This window comes from Phocoena sinus, chromosome 17 (genome assembly GCF_008692025.1).
Source record: "Phocoena sinus isolate mPhoSin1 chromosome 17, mPhoSin1.pri, whole genome shotgun sequence".
Lineage (NCBI taxonomy): Eukaryota > Metazoa > Chordata > Mammalia > Artiodactyla > Phocoenidae > Phocoena > Phocoena sinus.
The window spans coordinates 24,357,468-24,373,823 of record NC_045779.1 but is presented as its reverse complement, the minus strand read 5'-3'; the positions used below and the strand labels follow the sequence as shown (position 1 = coordinate 24,373,823).

The following is a 16,356-nucleotide window of genomic DNA, read 5'->3' as shown; positions in this document are numbered from 1 at the left end:
TTTTGAGGGATGCAGAGATAAATATGTAGACCTAATCTAGCAGACAGTCAAAGAACATGGCTCAATGTCCATAGCTTCTGAGTGTGTGTCTTTATGTTGCAAGGTTAGATACTACCTTCTGGACTAGACTATACATGCTCTGTTTGGGTCTGCACTCTGAGGTTATACCTGTGCTGCAAAAGGCTTGGTTTGCATGGTGCCCAGTGTGGACTTGTATTGGAAGAGGAACAAGTGAGCTGTATCTGTCTTATATTGTCATATCCTGACTATGCTATGTTCCAATAATGTAAGAAATAAAATGAAGTAGCATTTGTCAGTTAAAAGCTTAGAAGTATGGGGCTTCCCTGGTGGCGCAGTGGTTGAGAGTCTGCCTGCCGATGCAGGGGACTCGGGTTCGTGCCCTGCTTCGGGAAGATCCCACATGCCATGGAGCGGCTGGGCCCGTGAGCCATGGCCGCTGAGCCTGGCGTGCGGAGCCTGTGCTTCGCAGCGGGAGAGGCCACAATAGTGAGAGGCCCGCATAACGAAAAAAAAAAAAAAAAAGCTTAGAAGTATGAATGAATAGTCTAGCTAAGTGATTCTCAGACCAAACTATACATTCAAATGCTCTGGGGACACATTTACAACTGTAAATGTCCAGACCTAATCCCTGCCAATGTCTGGGGTTAGGCCTGTGCATTGGTATATTGTAATAAGTTTACCAAGTGATTCTATCCTGTATAGCCAGGATTGAAAATTCTAATATAATTCAGAGGAATTTAATAATTCTCTGTAGCCTTTAGGATAAAGTTGGTTTGATTTTAATCACCTTAGTCTTTGCATCTCAAATATCATCTGAATACTACTTTCATTATTTCCTTAGAGTAGAGATCAGAGCTTATGATCCCAAAGATTAGTTTAGTGGGAAGGTCTTCCTTTCCTTCCTTCTTTCTTCCTTCTTTAATCCTTTGCTTTTTAAAAGTGTATCTGGACATTGAGAGCTTTTAAAATCTATAAAGGAAGAGTATATGGCAGTTAAATTTAAAGCTTCATATATACAATATTTAGAAATTAAGATCTGTTTTTAAGAAATACTGAGATTGTTATAATAAGGACACTTACATAAGACTCTTCAAAATGTGTGAAATCAAAAACTTGTAATTGGGGTTGGTGTAGAGAGAGGGAAGAAACAGCTAGACTAAGGTAATTGCTATAATTGAAGGATAATTACAGCGTTCAGCTTCCAGCCAGAGAAAAGGAAGTATGATTTTTGTATGTATAGTTTAGTCACTATAAAAAAAAAAATCAAACTAACTTATCAGGATAAATAGAACCACCTTCCAAGCACTAAAATCTCTGAGTTTATCACAAAAAGCTTTATGCACTACACAATAGAACAATGTCCTTAATAGTTCTACCAAAAAATACAGAAAAATAAATCATGGCAGTTCCTTATGTTAATATTTTATAATAGCTACCTTTTTATGACACTAATTAGTCAGTGGGTTCAGCTGCTATCCAGTCTACCCCCCCAGCTCATGACAATAGAATAGTGTCGGTTACAGTATGGAGGATATTTGTATTCCAGTTAACATTGGCAAGAGGGTATCCTTCAGTTCATCGAAAAGCCATATCCAATAATAAATTAGGGGAAATGGCATCAGATTACAACTTGGTTAATAACGTGAAACATTGGAATTTGATTTTTCAGCCTCTCCCTACCCTGTCTGATCTTACAATGGTAGTACTATGACACAGTCTGGGAGAATGTTATCAATACTAGTTTGGGGACTATGCTGAAATCCTACCCCTTGGTGACTTAGATGGATCCTGGCTACAGAATCAGAGACTTGTGGTAGATTAGTGAATGTTGCAGGACATCTAAGATTGTTCTTAATCATGTTCTTAGTAAGATGAAACACAGTGGCTGCTGGTGGACCAGTTGTCCCTAAAATTTGCTTGTTCCTGATATATTGTAATATGACAGTGCCTTAGGAAGTAAAATAAAGTAGGATTTCAAAGGGTTTGGAGAAAGGCTTAAAAAAAAAGTAATGTAAAAAAGACTGACTCTTTCTCTTAAATTTAAAATATAATAATGTATTGTTTTATGATTAGTGTTGAGAAATCACATAACCATTAGAAATAATTGCTTACAAAAAAAGCTGGAATGAAGCCACTTGGCTTAGATTATCTAATCCAATAAATTAAAAGGATAATACTGATTTATATAGCAATATATAATAGCAATAACTAAATTCAGCAATAACTGAATAGCAATAACTAGGTGTCAGTGACTACTCTGATTTTTCTAAATGAGTTTTTTTTGTCCTGAAAACACACCTTCCTGTTCCATTTTGTAAGTATATTTTTCTTGAAGTTTTCCTGTAACAGAGGCATGAGAAATAATTCAACAGTGACCTTCTCAGGATCAAATTCCACTGTGCTACTTTCATAGTCTGCATCTACAGAGCTGCTATGATGGCTATGCAGTGCCTACCCCACACCTCTAGGAGGTATCACTCATATGCTCTAGTTTATGCTCTTAGCACAGCCAGAGCCTCTCAAAGCCTCAGTGGCAGAGAGGAGTGAACTCAAATTTTTGATTCCATGTGCAAAATTTCTTTGAGTTCTCATATGCCTTTTTTTAAGTTCTTACTAGATTTACATTATACTCCATAAATACCTATGTTTCTTTTATTAACAAGTGAAAGTTAAAATTGAGTAACTTGGGGCTTCCCTGGTGGCGCAGTGGTTGAGAGTCTGCCTGCCACTGCAAGGGACACGGGTTCGAGCCCTGGTCCGGGAAGATACCACATGCCACAGAGCAGCTAGGCCCGTGAGCCACAACTACTGAGCCTGCGCGTCTGGAGCCTGTGCTCCACAACAAGAGAGGCCGCAATAGTGAGAGGCCCGCGCACCACGATGAAGAGGGGCCCCCGCTTGCCGCAACTAGAGAAAGCCCTCGCACAGAAACGAAGACCCAACACAGCCAAAAATAAATTAATTAATTAAATTTAAAAAAAACTGAGTAACTTGGATAGTCAGGTAGAGGTGGCTGGCACCTTTTCCTGAATTTACCACAGCATGCCTCTAAGATGTGCCTTCCCCAATATGCCACTTCACCATAGGCCATTCTCCTATCTCAATTTCATGCCTTTGAAGTGTTCCTTCCCCAAAAGGGGTGAAGACATAGGATAGAGAAGTGCTGAGTCGGGGGGTGTCAAAGCCATATCCTGATATTAGCTCTCATTTTCTTGCTCTCTACTTTCCAAAAAAAAAAGGAAATTGGGGCAGAGTGGCTACCTTGACAACCTGACATGATGTACAAAATACTTTGAACTCAGCAGGGGGGAAAGACTCTCTTTTAAATATCAGTGTTATAAATCCATATTCTAGGTCTCTCCAAAAAGTTCTTAATACTGTGGCATATAATGTAAATTCCAAATGTGACCCTTCCACTTGGAAACCACTGTGACATTCAAAATACCAACCTCTTCAAATTATAAAGACCATAAACACAGCCTTCACCCATGACTTCGTTTCATTCATGATTTACAAACAGAAAAAAATGGGAAATCTTGAGGGAGAAGATGTGATTTTTCATTAGCTATGAAGATTTTCAAAACTGCATTAGTCTCAGTTCATTAGGTCTTTTAATCACATTAGCTGCGTGGCATTGTAAGGGAAGAAATGCCCTGCAGAGACCTCCCAGTGGATTTCCTAGGAGTTTCACTACCCCTGCCCCCTGGGACTCAACATAGGATTAGATTTTTCCTTTCATAGGATGAACCAATGGAAATGATACAGCTTGTAGGAACCACGTTTACACAGACGTTTCCTCTCACACTTTCCTAATTCCTGCTACAGTGATTCCCCTGGCCAAATGATGTCAGTTCTGAGTAATTCTGATCCCCTAAAGACTTTAAAATGAGTAACTTCCACCTCACTGGGATTCCTGTAGGACTTGTAACAAATTCAGAGCCTAGGGTTTTCAGCGAGCTACTTAATGTTAGGATCACTTAGGACACGTGTTAAAAATACAGATTCTTGGGCTCCACTGCAGCTGTATTATATCAGAATATCTGAGGGTCAGACCTTGGCATCAGCAGTGTAACAAGTGCCCAGCGGGTTGTGAGCAGGACTGAGGGGGTTTGGGGCGGGGTGGGGGGGCATCTCTGCAATGGCTGATGCTCTCACGTGGCCTGGGAAGGAAGCCAAATGAAACCAATGGGGCTGAGAGATGGAGGGGCCTGGAGGCCGTGCCCTTTGATACCAGTCGAGGCTAGTTATTCGGTAGGGCCACAGTCAAAACACTCATCCACTGAAGTTGAGAAAATATTCTGCTCACAAATGAGATACTCTTCTATCCTGCCATGTCTCTACTCAAGACCCTACAGTTTATTCCATACTGCCTTTATTTTTTTTTATTATTTTTTAACATCTTTATTGGAGTATAATTGCTTTACAATGTCGTGTTAGTTTCTTCTGTATAACAAAGTGAATCAGCTATATGTATACATATATCCCCATAACCCCTCCCTCTTGCGTCTCCCTCCCACCCTCCCTATACCACCCCTCTAGGTGGTCACAAAGTACGGAGCTGATCTCCCTGTGCGATGCAGCTGCTTCCCACTAGCTATCTATTTTACATTTGGTAGTGTGTATATGTACATGCCACTCTCTCACTGCCTCCCAGCTTACCCTTCCCCCTCCCCATGTCCTCAAGTCCATTCTCTACGTCTGTGCCTTTATTCCTGTCCTGCCCCTAGGTTCATCAGAACCATTTTTTTTTTTAGATTCCATATACATGTGTTAGCATACAGTATTTGTTTTTCTCTTTCTGACTTACTTCACTCTGTATGACAGACTCTAGGTCCATCTGCCTCAGTACAGATAACTCAATTTTGCTTCTTTTTATGGCTAAGTAATATTCCGCCTTTATTTTTTGAAACAACTTTTTAAAATTTAAATGTAGTTGATTTACAGTATTGTGTTAGTTTCAGGTGTACAGCAAAGGGATTCAGTTATATATATATTTTTTCAGATTATTTTCCGCTTCTCTCTGCTATACAGTAAATCTTTGCTGCTTATCTATTTTACGTATAGTGGTGTGTATCTATTAATCCCAAACAGCTAATTTATCCCTCCCTCCAACTCCTGCTTTCCCCTTTGGTAACCGTAAGATTGTTTTCTATGTCTGTGAGTCAGTTTCTGTTCTGTATATAGATTCATTTGCATTATTTTTTAGATTCTGCATATAAGAGGTATTACATAATATTTGTCTTTGTCTGACTTACTTCACTTGGTATGATATTCTCTGGGTCCATCCATGTTGCTGCAGATGGCAATATTTCATTCTTTCTTATGACTAAGTAATATTTCATTGTGTGTGTGTATACATAATATATATACATGTATATACACCACATCTTCTTACCACATCTTCTTAAATACTCCGTATTGCCTTCTGTATCTAGTTCGAAGTGTTTTTGGCTGTCCATGATATTAATGGCCATTGTAATGAACACAGACCTCTTACAAAGAATGTGACAGGTTCTGATGGTTGAGTTTCATGTTTAGTCACGTCACACCTTGTAAGAACAGAATCTCCACAGGGGTTGCCATTCTGTTATACCCATCTCCCCATCCCTGTCAACAGAGTGTTGTCTTCCCTAAAGTGGGCAAAGGAGAAGAAGAAAATAAATGTGCTGAAGTACGTAGACATGTACATACACATGTCATTCTTAAACTCCCAAAGTACCCCCTGGAGTAAAGCCAGCTGTAAACAAAAAGGTAAAGCAGAAAAAAATTACCAGAAAAGTCCTCCGAGTCTGTTCCCCTTGCCTCCCTCCACGCACAGTGTGTCTGCACTCTGGCCTCAGCCCTCTCCACCTTCTCCTTCCCTCCCTTGTCCTCACTAGGTGAATTGCTCTGTTCTGTCATTTATGCCTTAATGGGATTTTAAATGCTTGTGCCACTTCTTGCATGAATGTTTTTTTTAAGCTTTGCTTTCACTGTAAAGTGAAAGCAGTTTTCTTCCATTAGGGGGTGGGGGGACGGGGCGGGGGTACTCTCTACAGGTACCCTCCCAGGTCCTTGAAACCTGATCCATCCTCAGCAGTTGGCTGACCCTGACTGTGATGGGTGGGTGCGTGGGTCCCTGGTGGTGGTCCTGTCCACCCCGTACTCATGCAAAGGCTGCCTTTGGAATCCACCAGACACAATGAGGACAGTTCTTAGCTTGAAACAACATCAGTCCAAGGGCACTGCAGCTGCGTCAATGCCGCGGCGCCTCTGCTGTCAAGCTGAACGGAATCACGCTACAATTATTGTGGCTAGATGTTGTTTCTCATGCAATATGGTGGAAATGAAAAGACTTCTGGCTTTTTCCCCCCTGACTTCCCATGCTTGGAATTCAACAATAAATTGTTTTTCATCTGTGATCAAAATATATCTCTGTATTAGGAACTTAATTCTAAAGATTTTTCACCTCTTGCCAGTTGAATTTTGCAACTGAATCGCAGCAGACCAGTGTCATCTCATATTTAAGGTGTGATTAGAAGATGAAACCGTCCTTGGCACAGAGTAGGTATTTAGCAATTATTTGTTCAGTGAATTACTGAGTGTCAAAGAAAAAAAAACAGTTTGTGCCTTAGTGTCAAAGAGTAAGAAACATTGGAGGTATTAGTCAAGAAACGAATGAAGCCAACCCCAAAGAGTGGTGCATCTTTCATAATAAAGACAGAGAAAGTCTCCAGAATGTTCTGTCACATTTGGAATCTCCTCAGGCTTGTCAAGTATTGAGATTGGAAATTAGATGGATCCCTTTCAGACTTGCTGTCTTTGTAAGATTTTCCTAAGTTGGGGCATATGCCTTTAAAAAGCCTCAGAAGCTTCCAGCAGCCGCATCTTCTCTCTAAGTTACCTGTGCACACCCACCTGCATACTTTGGTTTGATCTTCACACTTTGTTGAAAGGCTTTTAGAAATATGAATCGTAAATGTGTAAATATATCAACTACACGTGAATGAGAAAATAAAGAGACTCCTCGTCTGCTCTGCAGCCATTGTGCCTGGGGTCGCTGCCAGATGTGCTGTTGATGTTCTGGGGGTGTCGGGATTGACCTCCGGCGCTGGACCCTGACCGTAAAGACCGCCCATGGTGTCCCCTCCTGACATCTGTGTGACTGGTGTGGCCTTATCAGGTTTTCCCATGAATTATTAAGACTGTGTTTCCTGGGGAGTTGAAACTATTGATCACACTGAGAATTTCCGGTTCTTGCTGGGTCAATACTTCCCTTTGTGTGGAAAGTTCTGGATTTGGGTCGTAAAACTTAGGAATCACTGGCTACTTTTGTAATAGAATCTCAGAGCTGGAAAGAAACTTTATAAATGACCTCACTTTTCAGAAGGATAAACTGAGGCAGACAAGGTTCGGGCTCATTCCAGGCCGCAGAGCAATGTAGTGGAAAGGGATGGAGCAGAAGCTGGGTCTGTGCCTCCATACATCAGTGACTTGTCTCATTAGACTCTGTAAAGGGCAGCCTTTTATTTGCGTGCTTCTGTGGGAATCAAGAAGGCTCCAAGGACACAGGAGCTCTGACCTCATCTCACCTAACTTTAAGGAAGATGAAGGCCAAGTTTCAGCCCCAGGGATCTGGCTCAATGACCCTTCAACCCTAGTTGAAGGTAGATGAACATCTACACTAGTATTATTCATACATGGCCCTCAGACCAGCAGCCTAGACCTCTCCTGAGGGCCGAATAGAGATGCAGGATTCACAAGAACATAGAGAACAGACTGGTGGTTACCAAGGGGAAGGGGGTTGAGGGAGGGATGGAGCGGGAGGTTGGAATTAGCAGATGCAAACTATTATATATAGGATGGATAAACAACAAAGTTCTACTGTATAGCACAGAGAACTATATTCAATATCCTATGATAAACCAGAATGGAAAAGAATATGAAAAAAAGAATGCAAATATATGTATAACTGAATTGCTTTGCTGTACAGCAGAAATTTACACAACATTGTAAATCAACTGTACTTCAGTTAAAAAAATATATTAAAACTGAAAAAAAAAAAAGAAACGCAGGATTCAGAATCTGCCGCTTAACAAGATCCCCAGGTGACCTGGAGAGGAAGTAAGGTGCTATTCTAGAACAGCCTTCTCCAGTTTCGGCACACATCACAATCACCTGGAGGACTTGTTAAAACGGAGATTGCCAGACCTCACCCCGGACTTTCTGATTCATAAGCCTCAGAGAAGGCCCCGAATTCTGCATTTTTAACAAGTTCCCAGATGATGGTGAGGCTTCTGCTCCAGAACCACCTTTGGAGGAGATCTGCCCTACAAGCTCCGTGGCCCTGTTGCTTCCTCTATAAGGAGCTTGGGAGTCACACTCCTTGAGTCATCTGCTCCCCCCACCCTCCTGGCAGAAAGCCTTGAGGGTGAGCCCGGAGTACCTACATTTTCAAACACAAATTCTGACTCATTGTAATCAAGCTGTCACTCTGTCTCCCTAAGTAGTTTCTGGGAACACTGGCAAGTAACTCTCAGGGATGGTTTTTGAAGATTTTGCTTTCTAGAGGTCAATGAAAAGCATTTTGTCAGCCAGTTTTATAATGTAAAGAATTCTTAATGTTTTTTAAATGTAGGAAAGATGAGAATTAAAGATGGCCTTGATGTATTGAGCACTGGGTAATGTCACGCTACTTTCTTGCTAGTGCCTGGGTAGAATGTTAACTCTTACCTCAGAGTCCTTACATCCGGGTACATCAGAAGGTGTGGCTGATCTAACTCACAATGAAACCAGTACTACGAACTGGGATTCCTCTGGGATGTGGCTTAAATTGCTATCTGACTCTGAAATTCCACTTCTTCCATCCTGAAGGTTTCCTTTTCCCAGAATAAGCATCTTTTGATGTACAATCTCCATGAGGTAGCATTGTTAGGTGAGGGCTTGGTAAAAGCTAATTGGGATGTGACAGATACTGGAGCATTTGTAATTAGTGTCCAACCACAGTTCAAGTGTTAAAATGAATCTGATCTTTTAAATATCATGGTCCGTGAGTGGAGGATTTGAGAGGCATTTATGTCACATGGTAAATTTCTGATCCTCTCAGCAAAGACACTGAAGGGTTTGGGGGATTTTTTTGTTTTGTCTTTCTTTGGTTAAGTCTTTTACTACTATTTTTTTAACAAGTGTCTGAATCACCCGTGCGTCAGAAGCCAAATAAAAACAGGCAAAGCAGTGCTTAACAGAGTCCTGACCTCACATAGAGAACAGACTTGTGGTTGCCAAGGGGGAGGGGGCTGGGGGAGGGGTGGGTTGGGAGTTTGGGGTTAGCAGATACAAACTATTATATATAGAATGGAAAAACAACAAGGTCCTACTATAGAGCACAGGGAACTATATTCAGTATCCGGTGATAAACCACAATGGAAAAGAATGTGAAAAAGAATGTAAATATATGTATAACTGAATCACTTTGCTGTACAGTAGAAATTAACACTGTAAATCAACTATACTTCAAGAAAATAAATTTTTAAAATAAAAATAAATAAACGTCCCACCTCGGTAAACTGGCCCGTGTGTAAACAGCACATCCCCACCAGACTCCAGCGAAGAAGATGGTGCCAGGGCTGCAAAGTGCTCTAGTTTCCGTGGAAGGGAGACCCATGATGACATGGCTGGGAGTGAACAGTGGGCGAATCGGAGGAGAGGGAGCGTTCTTCTCTCTGGTGCCGGAAACAAGTCACGACTACGTGAAGTTGAGCCTGCCAGAAAGATGGCGTGGCTCCCATGTCCTCACCTGTCTGCTCTTGTCCCAGATTGGCAGACACCTGGGGGTTATTAACATGGTGGGGATGGCCGTGTTTTTTTTTTTATTTCAAGCCTACGAGTCGAAACTGATATACACTGGGCCCCTTCAGGACCCTGAGGGGAACGTGGGGAGAGGCCAGTCGATCATGTGTAGGATGGAGGCAGCACCATGGAGATTTCCCCACCAGCTAGTCAAGCAGGCAAGCCAGCTTCTGGAACCCCTCACATCCCCAAGAAATTTCAGCCTCGTTTGAGAAGACTGAGAAAAAGAATTTCTTCTAATTCTTAACCGTCTCTGAAGGCCAAGTCAGTATCCACCTCCTCTTGGATCCTTGGAATTATTTACTCATTATTAATTCATTCAACTTATGTATTAAGTGCCTACTGTGTGCCACACACTAGGACTACAGCTGCGAACAAGATACGTCTCTCCACAGCCTCCCTCTTGGAACTTGGACCAGTGGAAGAGACACACAAAGGGCTTCATCACTCTACTCTTGAGTGATGCTATGAAGGGAAAAGCTTGTAAAAAAAAAAAAAAAAAAAGGGCAGGGGGCCTAAACTAAACTGGGGAGGGGGAAGCAGCATCAGAAAAGCTGCTCCAAGGAAGTGACATTTAAGCTGAGACCTGAGGGATGGTTAGGCTTCCATCGGATGAAAATGTGCGAAGGCGGCCAAGAATAGTTAAGGCTCCCCTTTCCCTTGAGAAATGTAAGACCCAGGACTGTGAGGGAGGGAGGAGAGAGGTGTGTGTCAGATTCCTAGGAGAGGAGGGAGGCGTGACGTGTCATCGCTGAGAAGGGGCCAGAGGGACGCCAAGCTTGGGGATACATTGAGATCGCCAGTGTGGAGACCTGGTAAGGGTGGTGAGGATTCACGTACAGAGAAGCAAGTAATTCCAGTGCTGGGACCTTTTTCAAGAGACCTCAGGCTGCTTTGGTGACAGTACAAAAGAGGCAGGTGGCTGTGTTTGTTCCAGAGCTAAGGTTTTGCCTTAAGACACACTTGGCTTAATTTTTAATTGTTTGCCTGATGTGCTCTTCTCTTTTATTCTCCTTCTCTCCCTTACCTAATAAATTATTCATTAAACTTGCACTTTGAGAGTCAGCTTGCGAATCCTCCCTTTGCAGTAACATGTATTCAGTAAAAATGTCTTGACTGTCTCCTATTTGCCGGCTCATGGAGATGCTGAGAATGTGATGGGATACAAGATGGATATATCCCTGCCCTCAAGGAACTTTTCATTCAGATCAGATGAGCAAACATGCAAGGCAGGAAGAAATAGAGCATAAAGTTCAAACTGCACACTTTGTGAAACAGCCCATTAAGACTTGCTTATGCAAATTGAAGACCCTATACCTGGATTCCTCACGCATGTCTGTCAGAATCATTTTCTCTCTCTCTCTCTCTCTCTCTCTCCCTCCCTCCCTCCCTCCCTCCCTCCCTCCCTCCCTCTCTCCCTCCCTCCCTCCCTCCCTCTCTCTCTCTCTCTCTCTCTCTCTCTCTCTCTCTCTCTCTCTCCGACCCCTCTCCTGTTCTCTCATGAGATTTACCATTAAAAATTTAAAAAATGAGCCTTGGGAATTGGTTTTCAAGTCAGGATAGGAGGAACAACCCTAGAAGCCATTCCTTACCCACCAAAGTCACTCGCCTTTTGGCTTTTCTGAAGGCAAAAACCAAGACGGCGGCAGAGCTTTGATAAGCAATAAACTATATTACTCCTGTAACGTAAGTTTAATGTATTTTTGAAGACAAGTGACAGCCACACACACACACTCCCAAAGGGTCAGATTTCCCATTTCCCATGGGGATCAACAGGTTTAATATGCACAAGAAGAAATCAGGTTACGCTTACAGATGGCCTGAAGGATTTATAACCCGCTCTTGGGATGAATGCCTTGCTCTTTCCACAGCAGCAGCAAGCCTTGATGGCAGCAGGGCCAGTTTGGTGATGTCAAGGCTTCCCAGGTTCCTTTCTCTCGCGCTTCAAGCTGCTGCAGGAAGAAATGTCAAGATACTGCTCCATAGAGATGTAAATAAAATGATTTGGGAAACCATAAGGAAAAACTTACCTTGGAGTCCTTTACCACCTTCTGCTCTTTGGGTGTGTTTCCCCCCCGACTCGGGGAAAGAGAGAAACGGGGATATCTTTGTAACAACTGGTACATCAGAGACCCTTGGGCCTTAGCAGGGCCCTGGTGGACAGACACGGCTCCGTGTTTACAGCAGACCCGCTTGACTCTATCACAGAGTTCAGTGCACAAAGCTTACCTAGAGCAGAGCCCCTTTGGTCGGAAGAGAAATTGACCCGAATTTGAATACTTGAGCTTAAAACTCTTTCAGGAGACCGGAGACGTCAGCGGAGAGGTTCATGCTTCCATAGCCTGTGCATCTGCCCACGTGCCTCACAGGACAGAAGCCCAGCAAAGAACTTAGGTGTTTGGTTAAAATCTGTTGCTCGTAAAGTGTCATTTTACCGCATGGTTCCCACACCTGGTGATGACCCGGGAAGGAGGCGTTCCCATGGCGATGGGTCCTTGACCTCCTTATTTCGGCCGTTGGTGAGAAGCCATGTGGAGGTGGTTTCCAACATGCTTAATTATGAGTCAACTAGGACAGCTATAAAGTGGTAATGACCATCATTACTGACCTCAACCGGCTTCAGAGGAACTAAGTGTCTGCTTCTATAGCTAATCTCACCGGCCATCCCAGCTCTACCGAATCATACAGAATTTGCAGCGATCAGAGCACCTACCTGTTAAATGTGTTTGGCTAAACAAAGAAATAGCTGGTAGTTGGCCTGCACCTTTCATTGATTTCATCCGGTTTTTGCTTTCTTTTTTGTTGGAATTGATTGGGGTGGCGATAGTCCAGGCTAATGAAGACAGTTAAAAGGCTCAGCAGAGGCACCAGACAGCAAGGTCTGTCCTGGAGGAGCCTGCTGATTAGGGCTGAGAATAGAATTATACTGTCCCCTTGTGGTTAAACATGGCACCTGCTTTTAAAGTAAAAGGCCCTCGGTTTTTCTCAAGATTGAATCACTTACTGATTAAAATCGTGAAAGGAATGGATACAAAAGTATGAGTGATTATGGAGCTTTTAGTCCGAAATAGTTATCCAACCCTACTTCTAAAAGAATCCCCAAAAGCAGTCCTATAAGCTCACGCATCGACCTTTCTCAGGGCCAAATGACAATTTCCCACAGTACTCTGAAATGATATAAAATTGCGGGGTGGGTGAAATGCCACTGCCTCTTGTCAATATCATGCATTAAATTACAGTCACCGGTCATGATTGAACGTCAGTGCAACCAATGGTGAAGCCTATTCTAAAACAAAAAGATTGATGTACAACTATTAAACTAAATCTATTTCATTAGTATTATGATCTTTTGCAACACATCTTAGTGGGGCATTCAGGTGCTGTAATAAATGTTTGCTGAGGTACGGTGAATGGTCATCCTTTGCTCTATGTTGAATAACTCATAGAATATTTACTCATGTGGTCTGACAACGGGATATTTTTTAACTTTGAAGAAACAGTATTCTATAATTGAATGCAATTTTATTGAGACAGGTAGGGACAGGATGGAGAGAAATAGGCTTAAATATCCTTGAAAAAATCGTGAGAGATCGCCCCAAATTGTTCATGTATTTCTGCTGGTGTGGGTTGATGCTGGATGCTCAGGAAACATCTTACTTGATATAGGAATTAGCGGAAAATTAGCTGGTCCCCAAGGCCGATAACAACATCAGGGACTCCGCAGCCTTGGATTTCCATCTTTTCCACGTGGACCTGGTTGGTAAAGGCGCACAGTGTATGATATAGAAAACCCTCGCTCCTTCGGGGGCCCTTCCTTTTCAGGGTGACTTCTTACTTCCCGGACCCTGTGCCTCGCTGTCCTCATTCTCTCTCTCTGTCGCTAATCCTGAGAGAAGCCTTGAGTCTCAGGGAAGGACACCGATGCCCCGCCCTGCTCAAAATGAACTCCACGAAAGAACCCTGAACACTGCATTTAAGTTCAGTGAAACCAGTGCAGGAGGGTCCAGCCTTGGGTGGAAAGTCCATTCCACTTCTTGGAAAGCCCTGGACCATCCACACTGGACTTCCACTCTCATCTCCACCAAGCGGGAGGAATGTGGAAGTCATAACGCGTACATCCGTTATGGGTGTTAGCTCTTCTCTACACACATGGGGGAGGGGCAGTCCGTCTACACACGGCGAGGGGGTAATCTACATATGTGGTGGAGGGAGGGAGTCGTCCATCTACACAAATGGGGCGGGGGAAGGGGATAGTCTATCTACACACACGGTGGGGAAAGAAGGGGAAGTAGGCCATTTACACACACTGGGGGGCCAGTTCATCAAAACACACACAGGAGGGCTAGTCTGTCTACACACATGGTGGGGACAGTCCGTCTACACACACTGGGTTGGTGGGGGGAGGCAGCCATGTCTCAATAGTAAATGAGCCACTAAAATTTAAGAAGGAGATGACCAGAGAAGAAATGGGCCGGAGAATTATGGGAACAGGAGACCAAAAAAGAGAAAGAGACCAGGAGAGGAGAGTACCAGTGGTGCAGACCTTCTCTAAATCTGGAACAATCTCACTGGGAGGGAGGTCACGTGTGTGTAGACCCCTGGCCCCTGCAAGGGTAGGTGTTCCTGCTGCACTGCCACCACAGCTGTGACCTGTGTGGCTCCTGGTCGAGTTGCACATAGAGGTTTCTGAGAGGTGGAAGCTGCCCACGCAACTGGAGCCCTTATCCTTAGGGGTACAATGTATTGATAACCTGACTCACAAACAGTACCAGATGATGATCTTGCTTTTCACTGTGAGATTTTTTTTTTTTTTTGTCCACGATGAGAACTTTTGTAAAAAAGCATTTCTGTCAGTAGCTTTTCTGCAAATTCTGGTTGAAGGGGAGTGATCCAGGAGTTTTGACACATTTTCTCTGAGTTACATCCTTTATTCAGTAGCTGGTAATAATCGACTTTCGCCCTTTTTCTCCCCACACTGTTCTGCTAGCTGGAGCACCACATAATTCATTATATTCTATCGCCTCCCCCTGTTGAGAAAGAGAGAAAGAGAAAAGAGAAACGTGTACCAGAGATGGAGAGAGGGTCCTGCTGGATAGATATGTGCCTTTTGAATAATTCACTCAGCAAACTATTTTCTAAGAACCGGGAACTTTATAAAGAGACATTGATTAAATCATTGTACGAATGAATGAGCAAAGGAAAGAAGGAACACACAAACGCCTGCACAACAGATATCTTTTGTTTGTACCTCCTGAAATGTGTTATGCATGAACCTGGATCTGGATGTAAAAATTTATTTCATATATATTCGGAGGTCCTCGTCATTCGTGCGCTTGAATGTATTTTAATAACGTGTGGCGCCAGTTTGTAGTCTAAGTTTAAAAGTGAATTATTCATTGTTTCAACAAATCAGAAGAGAAGTGCTGGTGATTTTCACTCAGTTATAGCTGTCCAGGGGCAAACAGGCAAGGGCAATTTGACCATCCATTCCTGTATGCATGTAGTGTTTATAGGTATAATATATAACCAACACAGGAAGAAAGAAGTTCTGTATTACCCAGGAAGTTGTCATTTATTTATTTATAGAGCATTAAGAAGTGTTCATGTTGGTTCAAGGCCATATAGAAAGCAATCGACTTCATCTAGAAATCTCTCTGCATGCTTGTAGATAAAATTTCTTTTTCTCCAGCTTTTTATTATTTGTCACCTTTAAATATTGAAATAAATGTGAAATGTTTCACCTGGAGAAAATCTGGTCTCGTTGAACCACAGTGACTCCATTAAGCTCCCCAGGTGCTGACTTGATGTAGATGCTCAGTGATGGCTACATAGAGTCCCAGGTCTGTTACGGAAGCAAATGGAAATGCAAACATCAACCGTCTTTTTCAAGAAAAAAAAAGTTTTGAGTTTTGATGAATTATCATGACAAAAATATTTATTTGCTGACTTTATTCATGAATCTTGAGATGAAGTTAAAGGCTGTTTAAGTGAGAATGTTCTAGAATTGAGCAAAGCAAATGTTCTTTAAACAAGGCATCGCTGACGAGAGATCATCGTTAATTTGATATAGCACTCTGTTTTTCAAAATCTAAAAGTCTTAAAATATTTCACAGAACTCATTGGCCATTTTCATTTAGAAACCCTGTAGCTGGACCGGGAAGCGGTAGCCCCCAGTGAGAAGGAGCGCCCTCTAGGGGCTGAGACCACTGGCGCTGGAGTCAGAGCTGGCTGGTCTCATATCGTCCGCTGCCACTGAGCGCGGTGACACCGTCGGGGAACTTAGTGTCTCTGAAAAATGGGGACTACCCGTGCCTTCTTCACAGACTGGTGGTAGTGGTCAAATGAGGAAAGCACTTGAGTCCCAGGCACATGCAGTGTACTAATACATCCCAGCTTTTATACTCAATTTGTAGTTGTTTATAAATAGGTTTTATTTGCTGCCGGTGATGCATTCTTAGCGTAGACTTTCAGCCATCCCTTTGAAACTGGACTTATTGAGTGCTTACA

General features: G+C 42.8%; 1 protein-coding gene across 3 annotated transcripts in view; it reads left to right on the top strand.

Moving 5' to 3' along the window:
• PAG1 (phosphoprotein membrane anchor with glycosphingolipid microdomains 1) overlaps nucleotides 1-16,356 on the top strand; it is a 143,261-nt gene that overhangs the window by 100,051 nt on the left and 26,854 nt on the right. The window lies entirely within an intron of this gene.